Source organism: Notamacropus eugenii, chromosome 4 (genome assembly GCF_028372415.1).
Source record: "Notamacropus eugenii isolate mMacEug1 chromosome 4, mMacEug1.pri_v2, whole genome shotgun sequence".
In the NCBI taxonomy this organism is placed as follows: Eukaryota; Metazoa; Chordata; class Mammalia; order Diprotodontia; family Macropodidae; genus Notamacropus; species Notamacropus eugenii.
This window is the reverse complement of record NC_092875.1, coordinates 414,858,612-414,881,320: the sequence shown is the minus strand read 5'-3', so window position 1 is coordinate 414,881,320 and position 22,709 is coordinate 414,858,612. Positions and strand designations below refer to the sequence as shown.

At 37.8% G+C, this 22,709-nt stretch overlaps 1 pseudogene; it reads right to left on the bottom strand.

Moving 5' to 3' along the window:
• Positions 1 to 22,709, bottom strand: part of LOC140502669 (protein FAM136A pseudogene) — an 87,613-nt pseudogene that overhangs the window by 9,844 nt on the left and 55,060 nt on the right.

Genomic DNA, 22,709 nt, shown 5'->3' with positions numbered 1-22,709 from the left:
TGCCAGTTGCCCTCATCCTGGTTTAGCCTGTCTGCTGAGATATTTTTTTTTTTTTTGGAGGGGGGGAACAGGATATAGCCACTGCACATGCTACAGTTTTTTTGGAGCCACAGATGATATTTGAGAGCAAAATGAACAGCACAATCCTAAAAAGGGCTCAGCAAGCTCTCACACCAGAAACACTACTCATTCCTGAACATCTCACAAATCCTGTCTCAAAAGTAGGACTTGAGTCTTGGTTGCCTTGATTCAGACTGATGATGCACTATTGCCATGCTGTACCTATATGTCTACAAAAGGTAGATTGGATTCCTGGCCAAAGGAGAAAGTCAAAGAACTAATGAGATTCTTCTTTCCACTGCTTTGTTTTTATTTGTATCCTTAAGATAATGCCTGGAAGATTATAGGTCTTTAATAAATATTTGTTGAATCAAATTGTTGAATGCAACATGTGGCTGAACAGGAAAGTATAACAACCCTTTTTACATCATCTCTAAAATTTCTGAATTATGAAAATTTCCTTAAGATGTTTTGCCTTTGCCAATGTTATTTCTTTTCCTTATAGTGTTCTTTCTCTCATCACCTACCGTTAAATTCTTTAAGATCCAGTCAAAATTTCAACTCAACCATCAAGCTTTCTCTAACCCTCTCATTTTGAAGTAATCTTTACTTCCCCAATATTCCCATATCAATTTACTTGCCCTTTTATTAGAGAATTTATACTGTTACACAATTTTTTTTGTATCGCAATATAAAGAACTTATAAATGCTTTATATTCTGTCTATTTATGTGCTTTTGGTCTTCATTGCTAGAATGTTCGCACTCAAAGGTAAGAACTTTGTCTTAGTTATCTTGTATCCCCCAAGGAGCCATAATGTAGCAAAGGCTCAAAGAATTGAGGCACATTGAGTTCAACCAGTTGGGAGGCATCATTGTACAATGGAAAGAACACTTTTTATGGAGTCAGAAACTCTGGTTTCATATGCTACCAGTGTGATGCTTACAACATGTATGACTTTATCACCCCTAACCTTTCTGGGTCTCAGTTTCTTTAGCTGCAAAATGAGGGGATTGGATTAGATGTCCTCTGGGTTGCTTTGAAGTTAGATCTCTGATCCCAAAGAATTCTTTCTAGATTGTATCTGACAGACTCATCCAAACTCTGCTTGAACACTTCCAGTGATTGGGATGCTCACTATCTCATGAGACAAGTCATTCCACTATTGGTAGCTTTCTAAATTAAGTTACAAATTTCCTCCTTGTGCCTTTCACTCACTAGGTCTATTTCTAGCCTTTGAAGAAATATGGACAAGTCTCTTTTTCCCCCATGACAAATATTGTCAGATATTTGAAGACTTCATGATTAAAATAACATCTGAATGTTGTACGGAACACTGGTTTTACTACCTAAAAATCAGTTATACTTACTTGCACACATCAACTTTACCTTCTGGAGCTCAGGATCCATGTCTGTAAAATGAAGCAGATTGAAGAACATAATCTCTAAAATGCCTTCCCACTCTAAATCCTATGGTCCAATGTATTTATATCATACTCTAAAGATTGTAAACCATGTTGCATTTATTGATTCTTTTTACTCTCATAATAATCCTGTGAAATAAATAAAACAGGGCTTATCATTAGAATTTTACAGATGATAAAACTGAGGTTTACCATGATTAATTCCCCTTCTCCCCCAATATTTTAGAACAAATTAGAAGCAGTCACTTTTCTACAATAGCAATAACTATTCTCTACATCATTTCTTGATTTATTCAGTTTGAAGGTTAAGAAATTTGTGACTATATACAATTATTTAAAAGAAAAGGAAATACAAAGCCATACTCTTGAGATCTCATAGATTACTACTTCAAATCAGAGATGCAGGAGTGTTTTCTTTACTTTTCCCTTTTTATATTATTCAGAATGGAAGTGTAAGATGAACAATACTTCTTTTTTGCCACCAGAGGTCTTCCAAGAACATATAATAGCTTCATTCCAACAAACTGGAAAGGAGAAAGTCATTTTAACAACTCTAGCTGACACAAATAGTTAGAAAGTAATTTACTCAAGTACTTTTAGTCATTATGAGTGTCATGTTGATTTAAGATAAAACATTTCTGGAAGGTAGAATTCATGCCAATAAAAAAGCAACAGAAACCCAAAGAGAAGACAAGTTCTTGGTATGGTGTACATGCACATAAGCCTAGCAGGGGATCATAGATCGAGAGTCTACATCCCTCACTTTACAGATGCAGAAACTGAAGCACAGAAAAGGTTATTGTTACTCACCCCAAATTTGCCTGTAAGCATCAATAGCAAGATTTGAACCCAGGGCCTGTGCCTCCAGAGGCAGTCCTCTTTCTATTGTGTCAGGTTGGTTCCCATATTAGTTTATTCCCTGGTTTACTTCCATTGGAAGGATTTAAATCTTGCTTGGATGCGAATCAAACTGCTTGTCAATATTATATAAAAAATAAAATCTCTCTCTCTCTCTCTCTCTCTCTCTCTCTCCCAGTTAACTTGTCTTATCCTGAACTTTTCTCAAAAACATTTCATTTTGGCCTTTAAAGAATATTTCTAATTTACTTAAGACCTTAGAGAAGTAAATGAAGTGAGGAATCAAATTTGGGTAATCTGATTTCCATTAAACAAATTTCATTTTTAAAACAATACCATAAGCACATTTTTTTGAGGTGGAAAATGTAGTTCATTTCATTTTGATATATGTGAGATGAGATCATGAAATATTTCTTTAACAAGCTTATATCAGAGGTGAAAGATAAGGGGAGAATTGTTGAGAATCTAGTACTTCTAAGGTCTTGGTTGGGTGGTTTTCCTAATCAATTACAAGACTATGAAAGAAGGCATTGATGAAACAACTATAACTTTATTGTAATTAGGTAGTGAGACAAATAGGAATCAGGAAAGAGGGTGATAAGAAACAATACAATATAATAAATATTTGTTAAGTACCTAGTGTAAGATTTATTCTAAGACAGAATGTTTTTCTGAGGTTATAAATAACAATAGTAACAGACATTTATATAGGACCATATAATTGGCAACATACCTTACGTAGATAATCTCATTTATTCTTCACAACCACCCTGGAGGATAGATGTTTTTTTATTATTATGTCCACTTTACAGATGAGAAAACTGAGGCTGAGAGAGGTTAAATGACTTGCCCAGTTAACACAGCTAAAATGTGTCTGAGGCAGGATCTGTTGAACCCAGGTCCAAGTTCAACACTATAGCCACTGAGGGAGACATAATGTTTAGATAAGATCTTGCCCTCAAGGAGCAATAGGCATAAGTGCCTTTCATAATTTTGTGACAGCTTACTCTCTGAGGTCAGACAAGGAGAATTATTACTGTTAGTGGTGAGAAAAGGTAAGGAATGGTTTTGTAGATGATGTGGAATTTGAGTTGGGATTGTTAGGAGTACTAGGAATTCACTGTCAAAGAGGGGAGGGAATACATTTCAGAAACAGGCAAGAACAAAGGCATGGAAGTGGGAAAGGACAGGGGAAAGAGGATAATCAAGGTGGTTGGGAATGTAGAGTCCTTTCAAGGAATTAATATGAGATAGTTCTTCGAAAATAGGATGGCACCTGTGAATGCGAGGAAGAAGAATGTCAACTTTAGTCTTTAGGTAATGGGGAGCCACTCAAAATTTTTGAGCAGATGATAGATTTAACCACATCCAAGCATAATAAACATCCCCTCCCTCTCCCATAATGGTATGAGGATGGATTTGAAGAGAATGAAAAAGTAAATGAAAAACATCTATTATGTGTTTATTATGCAACAAGCACTATTCTCAATGACAGTATACAATAGAAAAAAAAAAGAAAGTCTTTACTCTCAAAGAGCTCAAATTCTGATGGGGTAGAAGTGGGAAACAACACATAAAAGAAACTTCATTTCTAAGGCAGATAGAAAAGCCCCTAAATCCTATGGTTTTAGTGATGGGACCACTGGCCCCAAAGGTCCTCAAGTTACACAAGTAGGTCAGAAGAAGTGCTGAGGATTTCAAGACATCAAGGCAGCACAGATGGTAGGGCCCAGAGGATGTTAAGAGTCAGTGGTAAGGCAGATGGTAAGGCCTGGAGGTCTTCTTTCTCACTAGAAGGAACAGAATTGTTGACTTTCATCTCATCTAAGATATGTGAGCAGTCAAGCAGGCTGATGAGAGGAGAGGTAAGAGAGCAGATTGCTGCCAGGTTACTCAGGATGGTCCCTACACAGCTAGGGGATGAGAGAATAAACCAATAAAAAAGAGAGTATAAGAGGGCTACTGTAATAATTTAGTAATGGATAATGGAAGTCATACCAGATGGGTGGTAGTGGGAATAGAGAGGGTAAGAAGGAAAAGAGATGTAGCAGAGGTTGAAGTAGCAATTGGATATGAAAAATGGAAGAGGATAGAGAATCAAAGATAATTCCAAGGTTACAACATAGAGGATTGAGTGAATAGAATTGTAATAGACAGAAAGATGGGAATTGAGAGAAACAATATTAAAGGCAAGTCAATGAAATCTATTTGAGAAGGGTTGATTTAAGGATGATAATTTGACATACGGCTGGAGATGTCCTATATATAGGTAGAAATACAGATCTAAAACTCAGAAAGAAGTCAGGATTGAAAATGCGGATTTGGAAGTCACTTGCTTAGAAGAGGTAGTCAATAAAATTATTATGTAAGAGAAAGGAGAGAGGAGGACTAACGGCAAATCAAGAAACACATATACAGGGCCCTAGAAAAGGATGAAATGATAGGAAACTCAGAAGAGGAGGGGTTAGTGAAGTAGGAGGAGAACTAGGCAAACAATAGAGGAAAGCATAGTCACTATTGAAGGTAGTGGCCAGTAGTGCTAAAAGCTGTAGAGGACAAGATGGATGGAAATGATTGTTTTTAAGATGGATGATTGGACATGACAATTTGGCAGTTCTGGGGATCTTGTAGAGTAAATAGGACAGAAGACTGATTAGAGGGGATGAGGAGAAAGTGAATAGAGAATAAAAGGAGGCACAGGATATAAAAATCATTTTTCTAAAATAATTATCCATGAAGGCAAACGTATAGATGGGATAATAACTGGATGGAGGTAAAACTCCTCCTGAGAAATTCCCAATAGAATTTTTAGGTACCTAATGATTTTTAATAAAGTATTTGCAAGAGTGTTTTAAAGATTTATCCTTCAGGTAAAACTAGGTAAGGGGAATTCATTCCATAATTAATTCTGTTTATACAAAAGAGAAGGAAAACAACTGCATTTAATTGCACTGAATATTCATTCCAGCTTTGCTCTAAGGACTTCTCACAATTTAGCAAAATTGCTCTATAATCATCTCAGACATTGTTCAGTCTTAGCACAATTTCTGTTCTGTCCTTACAATGTGAGAGAGTGAGGAGGGAAAAAGTGCGACATTCAGGGGAATTCGGGGCTTTAGGTTTGTCTTCTCTCCAACTTTCTCAGAATTTAGCCTAGAATGGGAAATTAAAAAATAACAGAAATTAAGAATTCAATATTGAAACAAGTGACAATTTAAATTTACGGTGTTGTTAGAGCTATACTTAATGTGAAGAAAATAGATTAACCTCAGAGAATATGATCCCTTTATAAAAAAAAAAAACTCTCGGTTATCACTCTGAGAGATTTATTTTTTGTTGCATGAATAATGAGGAAATGTTTCTTATTTCTTCACATACTATCAGATGAGAATGTCTTGAAATCACTCTTTTTACTTCTTTTTTTTTTAAATTTATTTATTTAACTTTTAACATTCATTTTCCCAAAATTTTGGGTTACAAATTTTCTCCCTTTTTATCCCCTCCCCCCCCAAACACCAAACATTCTAATTGCCCCTATGACCAATCTGCTCTCTCTTCTATCATCCCTCTCTGCCCTTGTCTCCGTCTTCTCTTTTGTCCTGTAGGGCCAGATACCTTTCTATACCCCTTTACCTGTATTTCTTATTTCCTAGTGGCAAGAACATTACTCGACAGTTGATCCTAACACTTTGAGTTCCAACTTCTTTACCTCCCTCCCTCTCTACCCCTTCCCTTTGGAAGGCAAGCAATTCAATATAGGCCAAATCTGTGTAGTTTTGCAAATGACTTCCATAATAGTTGTGTTGTATAGGACTAACTATATTTCCCTCCATCCTATCCTGTCCCCCATTACTTCTATTCTCTTTTGATCCTATCCCTCCCCATGAGTGTCGACCTCAAATTGCACTCTCCTCCCCATGCCCTCCCCTCTATCCTCCCCCCCACCCTGCTTATCCCCTTATCCCCCACTTTCCTGTATTGTAAGATAGGTTTTCATACCAAAATGAGTGTGCATTTTATTCATTCCTTTAGTGGAATGTGATGAGAGTAGACTTCATGTTTTTCTCTCACCTCCCCTCTTTATCCCTCCACTAATGAGTCTTTTGCTTGCATCTTTTATGAGAGATAATTTTCCCCATTCAATTTCTCCCTTTCTCCTCCCAATATATTTCTATCTCACTGCTTGATTTCATTTATTTTAAGATATAATCCCATCCTCTTCAATTTACTCTGTGCACTCTGTCTCTATGTATGTGTGCGTGTGTGCATGTGTGTGTGTGTAATCCGACCCAGTACCCAGATACTGAAATGTTTCAAGAGTTACAAATATTGTCTTTCCATGTAGGAATGTAAACAGTTCAACTTTAGTAAGTCCCTTATGACTTCTCTTTGCTGTTCACCTTTTCATGCTTCTCTTCATTCTTGTGTTTGAAAGTCAAATTTTCTTATCAGCTCTGGTCTTTTCATCAAGAATGCTTGAAAGTCCTCGATTTCATTGAAAGACCAATTTTTCCCCTGAAGTATTATACTCAGTTTTGCTGGGTAGGTGATTCTTGGTTTTAGTCCTAGTTCCTTTGACTTCTGGAATATCCTATCCCATGCCCTTTGATCTCTTAATGTAGAAGCTGCTAGATCCTGTGTTATCCTGATTGTATTTCCACAATACTTGAATTGTTTCTTTCTAGTTGCTTGCAGTATTTTCTCCTTGACCTGGGAACTCTGGAATTTGGCCACAATGTTCCTAGGAGTTTCTCTTTTTGGATCTCTTTCAGGTGGTGTTCTGTGGATTCCTTGAATATTTATTTTGCCCTCTGGTTCTAGAATCTCAAGGCAGTTTTCCTTGATAATTTCATGAAAGATGATGTCTAGGCTCTTCTTTTGATCATGGCTTTCAGGTAGTCCCATAATTTTTAAATTGTCTCTCCTGGATCTATTTTCCAGGTCAGTTGTTTTTCCAATGAGATATTTCACATTATCTTCCATTTTTGCATTCTTCTGGTTTTGTTCTGTGATTTCTTGCTTTCTCACAAAGTCCTTAGCCTCCATCTGTTCCATTCTAATTTTGAAAGAACTATTTTCTTCAGTGAGCTTTTGAATCTCCTTTTCCATTTGGCTCATTCTGTTTTTGAAAGCATTCTTCTCCTCATTGGCTTTTTGAACCTCTTTTGCCAATTGAGTTAGGCTAGTTTTCAAGGTGTTATTTTCTTCAACATTTTTTTGGGTCTCCTTTAGCAGGGAGCTGATCTGCTGTTCATGCTTTGACTTCATGTCTCTCATTTCTCTTCCCAGCTTTTCCTCCACCTCTCTAACTTGATTTTCAAAATTCTTTTTGAGCTCTTCCATGGCCTGAGACCATTGGGTGGGCTGGGACACAAAAGCCTTGACTTCTGTGTCTTTGCCTGATGGTTAGCATTGTTCCTCCTCATCAGAAAGGAAGGGAGGAAATGCCTGTTCACCAAGAAAGTAACCTTCTATAGTCTTATTTCTTTTCCCTTTTCTGGGCATTTTCCCAGACAGTGACTTGACCTCTGAATATTCTCCTCACACCCACCTTGCCTCCTGATCCTCCCAGCCAGTGTTTGGGGTCTGAGATTCAAATGCTGCTTCCAGCCTCAGTGCTTTGGGTGGGGGAAGGGCTGCTATTCAGTGTGAGATTACGTTCAGGTGGTCAAGTTGGGGCAGGGCCACCTCTCAGGCTCAGTTCCCTCAGGGGGTTTATGCACAGACCTTCAACAATGGATCCAGGCTCCTGCCTGCTTGGGTCTGCCGCCGCCCCCAAGCTTCTGCCTCCCGAGGGGGCCTGAGCCATGGGGACACCCCACTCCCCCCTCAACCCACCAAAGGGACTCTCTCACCGACCCCCGTCACCTGTGGGTGGAGGGACTTGTGTGGCCGCTGGAGATCCCGTCCCTGAAGCCTGCTTGGATCTGTTCCTCTCAGTGCCGTGGCCGTGGCAGGTCTGGGCTGGGCTCCACGTCTGCAGCACGACGGACCTTTTGCGAGAGGTTTGCAGGTCCCTCTGTGGGTGGAGGGACCCGCGTGGCCGCTGGAGATCCCATCCCCGAAGACCGCTCGGATCTCTTCCTCTTGGTGCCGTGGCCACGGCAGGGCTGCACTCAGCTCCCAGTCCCGGCGCCCAGTCTGCGGCGCGAAGGACCCTGCGCGAGAGGTTTGCAGGTCTCTCTGGAACAGAAATCTCCCTCGCCCCAATGCTCCGTGGCCTCTGGGTGCAGAACTTGCCGTGAGTTACTTCTTTGTAGATGTTCTATGGGTTGTGGGTTCGGAGCTATGTGTATGTGTGTCTTTCTACTCAGCCATCTTGGCTCCGCCCTGAAATCACTCTTTTTATAACTTATTCATATCCAATGCAGTTTCATCTTTGTGCTTTCACAAGGTAATTGTTGGTCCGATGGCTGTTTGCCAACAGGAGAAATGATCTTTGATTATTGATTTGTTGGATCAACACCTGTTGCATGGAGAGTAAAGAAAATCTCCATCATTCTTTCAGTCACTTGGGGATCCCAAAACACATTCTAGAATTGATGGGGTTAGTGGGAATTAAGGGGAAGCAAAAACATGGAGAGGGTAGGAGATTCAGAAAACATTCAATTTTTTCCCATCCATTACCACCTCAGTGTCACTTCTCAGGTTACATTTAGGAAGACTATGGCTCATGTGGCAAATAGCTAATAAAAATATTGTCAGGATTTACATATTCTCATTCATAAATGATCCTCTCTAGATAGTTGATGAATTAGAGAAATCGCCAATTCTGTAAAAGGCTTAATAACCAAACATTACATAGATGTTGTTTGGACTGATTTTTATGATTAAAAAATTGTAATTTATATTGTGTTTTAAAGTGTTTTACACATGATATATCAGTTGATCTAAAAAAACTTTGAAGTAAATACTAAACATTATAATCCATATTTTATAAAAGAAGAGAATTTAAGTGACTTTCCCATGGTTCTACCACTAGCACGTGAGAGTCAGGATTCAAAGCCAAGGTCCTCATGACTCCAACTTCACCATTCTATGTACTACAGCATACTAAAACATAAAATACCATCACCATCATCATCACCACCACCAAACCTCATAATAGCTATAGCTCCTACTATGTGATAGGCATATGCTAAGTACTTTACAAATATTTCATTTGATCCTCACAGCAACCCTGAGAGGCAGATATTGTTATTATTATCCCCATTTTACAAGTGAGGAAACTGAGACAAACAGTTTAAGTGAATTACTCAGAGTCACACTGCTAATAAGTGTCTGAGATTGGATCTAAACCCAGGGCTTCATAACTCTAGTCCCAGTGCCTTGTGTACTATGGCACCCCCCACCCCACCTGACTTAAACTTGTCCAACATCTATGGAAAAAGCTAAAGGGAACTCAAATCATGTCAGATAAAGATCATTGGAAAGGACCAAGAGTGCTTGGCCTGAATTAGAGAAAACTGGGGAATTGTGGAATGGGGAGAAGGGTGCATTGTAGTTGTCTTCAAATATTCCAATTGAGATGAATGCATAGATGTTACAAGGAGGTTGATTTTAATTTAATATAAAGAAATCTTCCCCTCCATTAGAGCTGTACAAAAGTGGAATGAGCTGCCTCATGAAGTAACAAGTTCTCCATCATTAGAAGTATATAAACAGGATAAAACCAATGTTAGAGAGGTGATTATTACTTTGTGCACGGAGTTGAACTAGGTGACCATTTCCAGCTGTAAGATTTTATGACTGCAATATGTATACCTTGTTTACCTTTCTTAGGATGAGTAAAAAGACATCTGTGTGAGTTCTCTTTCTTTAGATTTCATGTACTCTGATTTTTAATGTAAGAAATAAGAGAAAAGAACACCTACGTAGTAAGAAAATAGCATCTCATCATACTTTATTATTTCCTTCTTACATATAACCTTTATTTTGAAAAAACACCATCAAGGCCTTCAGGCAGTCCTGTTCACTGCCTTGTGAGATTTTCTCATGCATAAGGAAAATTTATTTGGGTGGCCTAGTAAGGAAGCTGGTCTGGATTGCATGAAACTGCATTGTTTCTAAATGAAAAATTGAAATCTAAATTTTTTTGTAACATGTTCAGACTTTGATGAAGTTTCTAATAAGACTTTGAGTCTAGAAGTTGATTTTTAATCTTCCATGTAATGAGACAATTAGTATAGAGAAAAAGGAGCATCAATTTTGCTTGCCTGCAATAATAGTGTTGGTATCCTAGTCTTCATCCATTTTAGTTACCGATTTTTCAGAAAATATGTTTTAAATTAAAGATCAATAAATAGACATAGAAAATGGTGCTAAGGGAAAATTTTACATCATCAGGAGTACATTGGACAAAGGAAAGGAGAACAAATCCATTAGCATATTTGTGTACATTAAGGAATGTGTTTAAAAAGATTAATGTTATAGGGAAAAGTAATAAGGAAAGCAGAGAGATAATGAATAAATTACCTATATTTTAAAAGACTGCTTCCCAGAATGCCATATGTCTTACCCTTCTTTATTGCTTCATTTTTAGCTATCAATTTTCAGGAAACAAAAATCCTGACTAAAATCTATAAGCTAATATTGCCTATGAAAAATGCTGAGAAATAATCACAAGGTCAGTTAAGATCATTTTCTCTTTTCTACCTAACAAAGTTATTCCAAGAATACCATTTACATTACAATTCAGAGCAATTAAAACAGTAGGTTACAGATGGACCACAGTTAAAATTGTGCTATCTCATAGTACCCTCCGGGTGATGGAATATTTATTATTTCACCTAGGCACTACCTATCCTTGTCAGGTGAGCCCTATTAAGGTTGTTCTTGGAAGAAATTAGACAAATAAAAAGGCTTTGTCCAATGCATACCTTGGATAAAGGATCCCTTAGGGATTGGATCGCTGGAAGCTTTTCTTGAAACAGGAAATGTGGGGGCAGAGCCAAGATGGCAGAGTAGAAAGACACATACACCCTAGGGTTTCCCCCATAGCCCACAAAATACCTGTAAATAATGATTGTCAACAAATTCTAGAGCAGCAGAAGTCACAGAATGACAGAGTGAAAGAGATTTCCAGCTAAAGGCAACCTAGAAGGCCAACAGGAAAGGTCTATCCCATAGGATGCTGAGTAGAGCAGAGCCCAGCAATGGCTGCATAGTACAGGGAAGAACAGGATCTAAACAGGCCTCCAGGGCAGAATTCCCAGCAGGGAGGGTCCAAGATCCCTCAACCCATAAACAACAAAGAAATCTTCAAAGGTCAGTGTGGGAGGGCTTTCCCAGCTAAGCAAGAGGGGAGCAGAGTTCCTGCAGCACTGGCCCCAGGCGGCAGTAGAGGCAGCGGCAACAGCAGTGGGCAGTGGGCGGCAGGCAGTTACAGTGGCTACAGAAGCAGCCTGGGTTCATTGTCAGAGGGGCTCAGCTTAAAGCCTCTGGGGGAATTGAGCAGGTAATCTGAGCCTCAGCCCTGAGTGGTGGCCCTGGCCCTACCCAAAGCACCTGGGGGAATTGACCAGGTGATCTGAATCTCAGCCCTGAGCACTGCACTGGGGAGAGGAAGAGCACTAGGACCCACTTCTTGACAAAGGACACAGAAGTCAAGTAACTAGCTGGGAAAATGCCCAAAAAAGAGAAAAAATAAGACCATAGAAAGTGACTTTCTTGGTGAACATATATCTCTTTCTATCCTTTCAGATGAGGAAGAACAATGCATACTGTTAGAGAAAGTCAAGGAGTATGCCTCCAGTACCTCCAAAATAAATATGAAATGGGCCCAGTGTTGGGACTGGAAGCTCAATTCTGTGTGGACGGTCTCGGGCCGGTAAAAGTGGGACTTCTAAATCTTAGAGTCTTACGAGGCCCTCCATGAACAGCGGGGGTTCGAGAAGGTCAGACTGAGCTAGCTCGGCTAGCTCGGGTATTTCTGCCTCTCCCCCGGAGATACCTGATGGGTGGAGTCTCCCTGCGCTCGAGGTCATCCCGGATTGGAGCACACCTAGTTACCTAACAGCATGGTATTGAGATGCAAACTGTGTGGCTGAAGATTAAGTAGGATTGAGGAAGCCAGAAAGCTCTCTTAGCACGTGTGGAGCCAAAGAGAAAAGTAGGGCTCCGCTTCTTTTCTTTCCTCTCTCCCCTCCCCCTCTCTCCCCGCTTGTACTTCTACTTCCAATCCCTTAAGCTTAGCCTCCTTAGGAAATCTCCCCCTCTTCCTCCTAAGGAAGACCCCCCTGCATTTGTAACCCGGACCCTGAAATAAAGCTCAACCCCTGTTTGACTCTGGAACGTCCTTTCTCTCATACGTTTATCCGGTTTGGCCAACCGAAGACCTGGGACAGGTAAGAAAGACTCAGGTAGCCCAATACAGGCTTGAAAAGTGAGTCAGCAGCTTGCTAAAGGTGAACCAAAAAAATGCTGAGGAAAATAACATCTTTAAAAATAAGCTAACTCAATTGGAAAAAGAGGTCCAAAAAGCCAATAAGGAGAAGGCTTTAGAAAGTAGAATTAGTCTAACAGAAAAGGAGATTCAAAAGCTCACTGAACAAAATAGTTCTTTAAAAATGAGAGTGGAGTTGAGGGAAGCTAATGACTATACGATAAACCAAGAAGTTACAAAACAAAACCAAAAGATTGAAAAAATAGAAGACAATATGAAACATCTCATTGGAAAAACAACTGATGTGGAAAATAGATCCAGGAGAGACAATTTAAAATTTCTGGGACTACCTGAAAGCTATGATCAAAAAAAGAGCCTAGATATTATCTTCCATGAAATTATCAAGGAAAACTGCCCTGATATTCTAGAACCAGAGGGCAAAATGAATATTGAAAGAATCCACCAATAACCTCCTGAAAGAGACCTGAAAAGAGAAACTCCTAGGAATATTGTGGCCAGATTTTGAAGGAGAAAATATTGCAAGCAGCTAGAAAGAAACAATTTGAGTATTGTGGAAATATAATCAGGATAACACAGGACCTGGCAGCTCTACATTAAGGGATCAAAGGGTATGGAATAGGATATTCTAGGACTCAAAGGAACTGGGATTAAAACCAAGAATCACCTACCCAGTAAAACTGAGTATAATTCTTCAAGGGAAAAACTGGTCATTCAATGACTTTCAAGCATTCTCGATGAAGAGACCAGAACTGAAGAGAAAATTTGACTTTCAAACACAAGAATCAAGAGAAGCATGAAAAGGTAAATAGGAAAGAGAAATCATAAAGGACTTACTAAAGTTGAACTGTTTACATTCCTATATGGAAAGACAATATTTGTAACTCTTGAGACTTTTCTCAATATTTGGGTAGGTGGAGGGATTATACACACACACACACACACACACACACACACACACATACATATAGACAGAGAGTACAGGTTGAGGTGAATCAGAAGAGATGATATCCATAAAAAATAAAATTAAGGGGTGAGAGAGGAAAATATTGCGAGGAGAAAGGGAGGAAGGAATGGGGTAGACTATCACTCATAAAGGAAATAAGAAAAATCTTTTTCAATGGAGGAGAAAAGGGAGGAGGTGAGAGGGAAAAAGTGAAGTTTACTCTCTTCACATATGGCTAAAGCAGGGAATACTATGCTCACTAAATTTGGTTTGAAAATCTATCTTACACTATAGGAAAGTAGGGGAGAAGGGGATAAGTGGGGTGAGGGGGATTATAGAAGGGAGGGCAAATGGGAGAAGGGAGTAACTAGAAATAAACACTTTTGGAAGGGACAAGTTCAAATGAAAGAATAGAAAAATAAGGTGGGACAGAGTAGGATGGAAGGCATTGATTATTATGGAAGTCTTTTGCAAAATGACACATATATAGCCTGTATTGAATTTCTTGCCTTCTCAGTGGGGATGGGTGGGGAGTGAGGGAGAGAAGTTGGAATTCAAAGTATTAGAAACGAATGTTGAGAATTGTTATTGTATATACCTGGGAAATAAGAAATACAGGTAATGGGGTATAGAAATTTATCTTGCCCTAAAAGAAAAGAGAGAAGATGAGGATAAGGGAAGGGTGGGGTGTGATAGAAGGGAGAGCACATTGAGGGAAGGGGTAATCAGAATGTAAGGTGTTATGAGGTGGGGGGAGGGGAGAGATGGGCAGAAAAATTGGAATTCATAATTTTGTGGAAATGAATGTTGAAATCTAAAAATAAATAAACAAAGTTATTATATTAAAGCAATCAAAAAAAAGAAACAGGAAATGTTCCACCCTCTTTCTTCTTTCTGAAGTCAAATTTTCATGGCAAAACTCCCACAGAATTTAAAAAGAAACTTCTTCAGATATTTATGTGAAAGCTTTTAAAGAGGTTTCTTTTGAAGTGCATATTTATTTGTAGAACATTTTTAGGTTGTCTGAAAGAAATAACTTTCCTCCTAACAACTTTAGCTAATGTACTCTCACAGCAAGAACTGCCAAGAAAATGAGTGGTAGCAAAATGTTAGGAAGAAAAGGGGGAAATCCAAAATGGTTTCAAAACAATATTTTCTTTTCTATAAGAGTCTGATGAAATTGAGTCTGGGTAGAATATTAGAGATTTTCTGTAGCTTTAATGAGAACTTCATTCTACAGGAGGACTGGTTGAAGGAAATGAAGATAATTCAGCTGGAGAACACTGAGAAGAACAGAATAGCTGTCTTGGGATATTTGAAGAATTATAAATAAGTTGAAGTCAAAGTCAGCAAGCATTTATTTTGCCTACTATGTGACAGGAAAAGGTGAAAAAAAAAAGAGTTTCACCTTTGAAGTGTGAACTCCCACACTCAAGGAGCTCATGATCTAATTCTGGAGATAACATAAAAAGAAGTTTAAAAAGGGGTGGGGGAGGCTCAGCTACCTGGAGCAGGGGCTTAATGAAGTTATGTATCTGAAGTGGTAAATGATCTGAGAGATTTCAGGAAAACTTGGAAAGACTTACATGAAGTGATGCTGAGTGAAGCTGAGCAAAACCTAGGGAACATTGTACACAGTTAACAACAGCACTGTGCAATGATCAACTTTGTTACACTTAGCTCTTCTCAGCAATACAATGATCTAAGACAATTCCAAAAGGCTTATGATAGAAAATACCATCCACATCCAGAGAAAGAACTATGAAGTCTAAATGCAGATTGAAGCATACCATTTTCACCTTTTGTTTTTTCTTTCTCTTGATTTTTCCCTTTTGTTTTGATTCTTCTTTCACAATATGACTCATGGAAATATGTTCAATATGATTGTACAGGTAGAACTTATTTCAGATTGCTTGCTGTATTGGAGAGGGGGTGGGAAAGGAGAGAGGGAAAAAAGTTTGGAACTCAAAATCTTATAAAAGTGAATATAGAAAACTTTCTTTACATGTAATTGGAAAAAATAAAATACTATTTGAAAAAAGAAAAAAAAGAAACGTGTCTGAGAATGAATGAGTTTACAGAGTTGAATTCATCTTTCACAATGAGTTTCTGGATATCATGAAATAAAGAGGAAAATCCATTTGAGTGGGGAATGATGAAATGAATTCACTGAATGCCCTCCTTAAATGTGGATGATTAGGGAAGAGCTCTCCAATGTACAAAGTCCGCTACCTCCAACACTGGGAGGGAGGAGGTGCTGGGGCAGGGTATGTGAATTTCAGAGATGGTTTCATCTTTTAGAACGATGAGCTTCTGGAGATCAAAAAATCTAAGAGATTAGCTGAATGGGAAATGATGAGGTGAATTAGGTAAGAGAAATGACATATGTTCTCATTGGTCTCAGAGGGTAGAATTAGATAGAATTTATGGAAAGACAGATTTAGGTTTACTTTTAAGAACAAAACAGCAACTATTAAGGCTATCCTGAAATGGAATAGGTTGTCTTAGGAAGGAGTGAGCTCCCCTCTTAGATGAAATTTATGAGCAAAGGAGAAATAAGCATTTTTCAGGTAGAATATAGGGATTTTTGTTTAGGTGTGTGTTGGACTGAATATCCTCTCATGTTTCTTACCAATCTGGTATTCTTTTAAATCTTACAGCATAGTCTTTTGCTGTGCTAAGATTTTTAAAGTTCTCCTTCATTCCCAGTAGGAGGGAAGCACTTTTTAAAATTGTCAACAGACACCCAAATTAGAGACTTTATTCTTTACTGAAATACTGCATTACAAAAACAATCTGTTGGTTATCACCAGGGCTCATTAAAAAACCAAACAAACACCAATACCCTTTTCTAATGTGCAGTCCTGCATAGCTAATTTTGGTTAGAGCTCAACTACAGTTTTGTTAAAAACCCATAAGAAATCCCATCAGGCTCCCTGCAATTTGCACATAGATATTCCACTTAAAATGTTTATTAGTTAGTATTTATTGTGTGCCCATGGGGTGTCTAGCACTGTTCAAAACCTCTTTTGGAATATTCCTTCTGTTTTGCTCCTAGTGAGTTTCAGGACTTGTATAAATTCCAAAAGGCTTAGCACTGAGATTGGCTATGAATGTCAGTTTCATGGAAAATTCATAGCTCTAGGGAGTTGGCATTGAAATGGCTTATTCCACTGTTGAAATTTAAATCTCTTTTGCATTCAGCTGCCACCTGCAGCCTTGGGCCTCAGCAACATTTTCTGAGTGAAAGACTATGGCTTCTGGCTGCACTTCCATCAACCTATAAATCTCCCTTTAGTATGTGGTCTCCGGTCCACTATTTGTCAGGTCAAATGAGAGTCTTTATCTTAATGAAATTATTTAAGACTCACAATGGAATGATTTAAATTAGTATACTCACTCACAGACTCCTACCATGTTATATATCTTATAGATCTAGTCTATAATTATAGATCTAGTCACATAATTTTTCATAAGAGGAAACTGAGGTTGAGAAGCAAAAAGTGACTTGTCCAAGATTTTATGATTCTTTAGCAGTATTTTTCAGCTCTTACCCATAGTATGTCAGCTAGGTGATGGATCAAGTCAATCTGTTGTTAATTCACTCTCTTCTCACACAGAGTCACTTACCCTGGGTCAAGGTCTTTGCATTGCCTCACAACATTATCCATACCCTCTCTATCAGAGAGAAGTTTTTTTAAACTTTAACTCAATTCTTATTTATGCATATTCTCACTTTTCTACACAAACACCTTAGGACTTAGTTTTTTGTTGTTCATATGCAGTTATGATTATGTGGTTTTCCTGTTTTTATGGGGGAAAAGGGATTCTTGGAGCTGTGATTTCATTGATGTATATGATACCTTATGTGGAGAATCCCTCAATTCATACATCTCAGCTGTAACTTCGAATCTTAAATATCTGCTTGGAGGGAATCAAAAGGTTAAATGACTTTCCAATCATTATGAAGCTTGCATAATATCAGAGGTAAATCATGAAACCAGATTTTTCTGACTCCAAGGCCATCCAATAGGGCATGCTGCCTCTTTATAAATGTGGATATAGTTATCTCCAATAGCTAACTCAATCTTCAACTTCATTGATAAAAGTACATTTTCTAGAACCACTTCCAAATGCCCTTTCCTGACCAGAACTCATACGTAGAATATTATCTTTAGAATGAAAAGGAGACTTAAAATTATTTCATGAATGAATGAAGGAAGAAGCATTCTTTATTCAAGAAGAAAGAAAGAAAATTCCTCCTCTCAAGGAGCTCATCTTCTAAAAGGGAAAGACAACATACATTGAAGTTTTCAACTACAAGTCTAATGGAAAGGTCCAGTGATTCTTAGAGTAAGGTAAGGAGTTGTTACAGCTTTTTCCTTAATGGCATTTCCAGTTAGAAGATCACTTGTATTTCTGATGTTGAATTATTTGACAGTGTCAAAGACTTTAGCAGAGAGAATTTTCTGTTCAAGCTTTTAACAGCTGTGGCTGTCATGTTTTAATAAGAAGTGGTCAAGGGAAGTAAGGATGTTTACCTTTGATAAAACAAGACAATAGAGCTTTGATATCAATCTTCAAATAGTCAAGGGGACGTTCTAGGTAATAAGAGTGATACTTTGTATAATTTCAAAGAGTAAAACTTGGAACAATTTATGGAAATGATACGGAAGCAGATTTCAGCTCAATATAGAGAATAAATTTTCTAACAATAGAACTACACAACAAAACAAAATGATACAACCCTAGAACTGTCTAGAAATTAACCATGTAGCCTCATGAAGTTTTAAGTTCATTTTTTGTGTTTTTTTTATTATTTTATTTTCTTTCAGTGTTTTACAATCACTTCCATATATCTTAGATTTTTTTCCCCTTCTTCGTCCTTATTCCCCTCTCCCTCCCCATTCCCTCCCTGAGACGGCGTACTATAAGTTTTAAGTTCTTTATCAGTGTAAGCATACAAATAGAGGTTAAATTGCCAATTGTTTAGATGGTAGTAGAGGAAATTTTATACACACACATACGTATATATGCGTGTTTATGTGTGTGTGTTGTAGAGTTTGACTATGATTCTAAATTTTCATGAAGAAATTTCAGCTCAGAGGTGTTGTTTCAAATGAGCATATAGAGGGGATGAAATCAAGAGATACTGCATATGTAGAACATGAGAAATGGTAGAGTTAGAGGGAACTTCTAATACACCTAAAAAAGAATCTTCTTTATAATACATTCCAAAAGCGGTACTTGAGCTTGAACTCTACCATTGAAAGAATGGCTCATCACCTTCCAAGGCAGCCCTTTCTTCTTCACAGATTAACAAAGATGGGAGACAGAATGAATGCTGGTGCCACAGGCAGAAATAGACAATTTGGAAGGATTAGCAAGGTGATAATATTGATTTTTGGCATGCCACAGTGCATGGCACTGAGTAATTGCTTAATAAATGCTTATTGAATGATACAGTGGGACTCACAAATGAGTTGGAAAAGACGATTTATATCTACTACCATATAGAGTCAGTTTTTGCCATAGAGAATGGTGAGGTCCTGCCCAGGATAGTCAGAGCTCTTCAGATGAAGAGACTTTAGAAAAATTTGGAATATGTGAAGAAATACACACAGATGAACACAAAAATACAACAGACACCAAGGCATAGCATTCAGTGGGGCAAACAGAATTTTTGGAGGGAAAATCCAGAATCTGGTTTCTTACTTATTACTGAACTGTTGGGATAACCTTTGATCTCAAATCTCATGAACTGTCTCTGACTTGTTCTATGTGATCTGTGTTTTGACTTAACTTCTGATTCTGTCATCACTTATTGTTTCTATCCTTCTCAGCTCCAGGACCAGTCTTCTCTTAGCTGGTTTGTTAGCATCACAATTCTGATGCCTCTCAACATCCACCTTTCCCCAAACTAGGGTAACTGACATAAGGAATTATGCCAATAAACCTCATAGAAGTTATAACATTTGAGTGGGGGACAGGCAGTCACATTTGACAAATCAAGCAATGCTTTCAGTGACAAAAGCCATATGATCTGGAGCTCAGCACTGAGTGGGTATTTTAGAAGTAGAGTAATTGGGTATAGATAACCTTTTGAAGAAGTTTAGAAGAAAAAGGAAGAAAAAAGTTAAAATAGTGACTTGATAGGAATAGAAAGATCAAGGAGAATTTTTTAAAGGACTCTTGAGATCTGAATTTGTTTGTAGGCATATGGAGAAAAAACAAACAAACAAATAAAAATAAAAACCACTGGAGATGGAAAGATGTAAAACAGAGTAATGACAGGTGAAAAAAAGGTCATTTGTGAGGTTATAATACTATAGCACTTAGTGTTTAGTGTTAGTTTAGTATTGTTAAGATGTTAAATATGTATTTGTTAAGATGAAATGAAAATGTTTGGAAGAAGGATTTAATAGAGAGGGACAGAATTAAAGATGCGTGAGAGAGGCAGAATGATTGATTGTTGTATCAGAAAAGAACACAGGAAAGAAAGAATCAAGAGCACAGGTATACAAGTTAGTTTTAACTGGGAGCAGAAACCTCTCATACTGAGATAGGTGTGAAGAGAGAGTGAGTGGTTGATGTCACTAAGATGATGCCGAGATTGAAGGAGAGAAAATAAGGGAATTTCTTTTTTATTATCTCAATATTCCCAGTGAAATTAGAGGTTAAGCCATGTGCTGTAAATATGGGACTTAAATGTTTTGTCCCAGTATTTTAGAAGCAACTCAAGAATTTACAGGAATTAAGAAGTGAAAATTGGTACTGAGATGATCCTACAAGCTTTTTTAATAATTTATTTTCAATTCATGCAACAAAACAAGCGTTTTCATAATACAGTAAGATAAAAAAGATGATTGCACATGAAACTGCAAATCTACCATGCAGAGCTTTCTATTCCCTCCAAATATGCAGTTCTAAAATCCAGCTATTAACCTTATTATTTAAATCTGCTATTTTCTCACATACAAAGCTGCTGCTGCTGATTTATTGTCAGAAATCATGCTGGGATTGATCTATACCTCTGCATCCCCACTCTCATTCCTGGTTCCTGTTGTGACAAACCACATGTTTGGAGGAGTCCTAGAGCTCTGACTAAATATCTTATTTCTAGTTGTGGTTCAAAACAGTGATAATTGACCTGTATGAGGAAAAGTTTTTAGAATCACAAAAAAAAAAAAAAAAGAGCTAACAACCTTTTGAATCATAAGTGCTCATTGAAGCTTCTTTGGATAGCTTAACAGCACAAATATTGCCACTGATACTTATGTAAAATTCTCCTCTGTGTGTGTGGGGAACTTAATATAAGCTCATATTTCTTTTATCCCCTCTTTAAATCCAGAGTATTTGATCTTACAGATTCAGTTTTGTCCCTACCATCAGACTTGGCATTTTCTCTTCTTACCCATTCCCCTACAGAATTCAATAAAAATCACTTGAATTTATTTGGAGATGACAAAAACTTTTGTAAAAGAACAGGCAACAAATAAATAAGGCATCAAAAGAGCAGGAAACTCCCCAAAGCTTAAATGACACCAGTTTGCCAGGCAGCAATGAGGAAGAGGGAAGAGGAAGACATGGACAGTATATAAATTCTTCAGGAACTAGCAGTATGGAGAGGTAGATATAGTTAAACAAATAAGGTGAATCACTCCTCAAATGAATCAATGGGCAAGACCCTCTACTGTTGTTAGTTATAACTTAGTAGGGGTTAGTGATGCCCCTAGCCCCTGAAGCTCTTGCTGTGCTTCTCTTTTTAGACTTCCAAAGTTATGAGACTTCCTTGGTAGCTGCAGTTCTCATTTCTTATTTTTCCTATTTTTATGGTGAGGTAAGTGGGGTTAAGTGACTTGTCCAGGATCACTGCTAGTATCAAATGGCTGAAGCAAGATTTGAACTCAGGTTCTTCTGACTCTAGGGCCTGACACTCTATCCACTACAGCACTGATAGTTTTCCTGTAATTTTCATTTCTAATGATCCTCAGTTTCTCCTTCTAGCTCAGAAAAAAACTACCTTTCTTAGTAGCCCCTGGGGAAGCTCAGGATCAGATTCATTATAAAATTCAATCAATTTAGGAAAATTTAAGAAAGGAACACATAAACAAAAGCATTTTTAAAAATCTGACCCAACAATAAGATGGAAAGTTAATTGTAAAACTATTTGTCCTAAAGCTCCAGGTATAGAATATTTCACAAAAGTCATAGAAACTCAAAGATGAAAAGAACCCCGGAGAATATCTTTCTTAGTGTATACTTGAATAAAGTCATAATCACATAAACTCATCGTTGGAAGTCTATAGGGCAACTCTTCTTTTCTGTAACTGAATGAGAATATTTTCTACAATATACTGTAAAATTGGTCATTGATCCTTTATTTAATCACTTATCAATTGGAGGTGGGTGTGGAGATAGGGAAGAGGGAACTATTACCACCATAAATGGTCTATTCCATTTTTCCATCTCCAAAATTTTGAAAATTTTCTTTATATCAAGTCAAAAGTGACCCTTTGCAAAGTCCATCAATTGTTCTTAGTTCCACCCTGTACCCTCCAACCCAATTTTTTTTTCCATTTGACAGCTCCCCACTCACTCTCATACTTGTAAATAACACTCATACTCTCATACCCTCTGATTCCCAGGCTAAAGGACAACATCTCCTTCAAGCTAACTTTATAAGGCATGGTTTCAGGAAAACCCTTCTCCATTTTGGTTGCTCTCTCATGGAGATTTTCTAACATCAATATTCTTCCTAATGTTGTCAAGAACCAAGCATATTTCAGATATAATTGGACCAGGGTTGAGCACAGTAGGACAATCCTCTATCTAGTTCCAGACACTATGTATATCTATGTGAAACGTAAAATTGAATTACTTTTTAGCTGCCGTATCATAGTGTTATTAAAAATTAATTTATTTGTTTTCAGTTTTCTACAATCACTTCTAAAAGTCTTAGATTTTCTCCCTCTCCCTCCCCGCCTGCATCCCAGAGATGGCATGCAATCTTATATGGG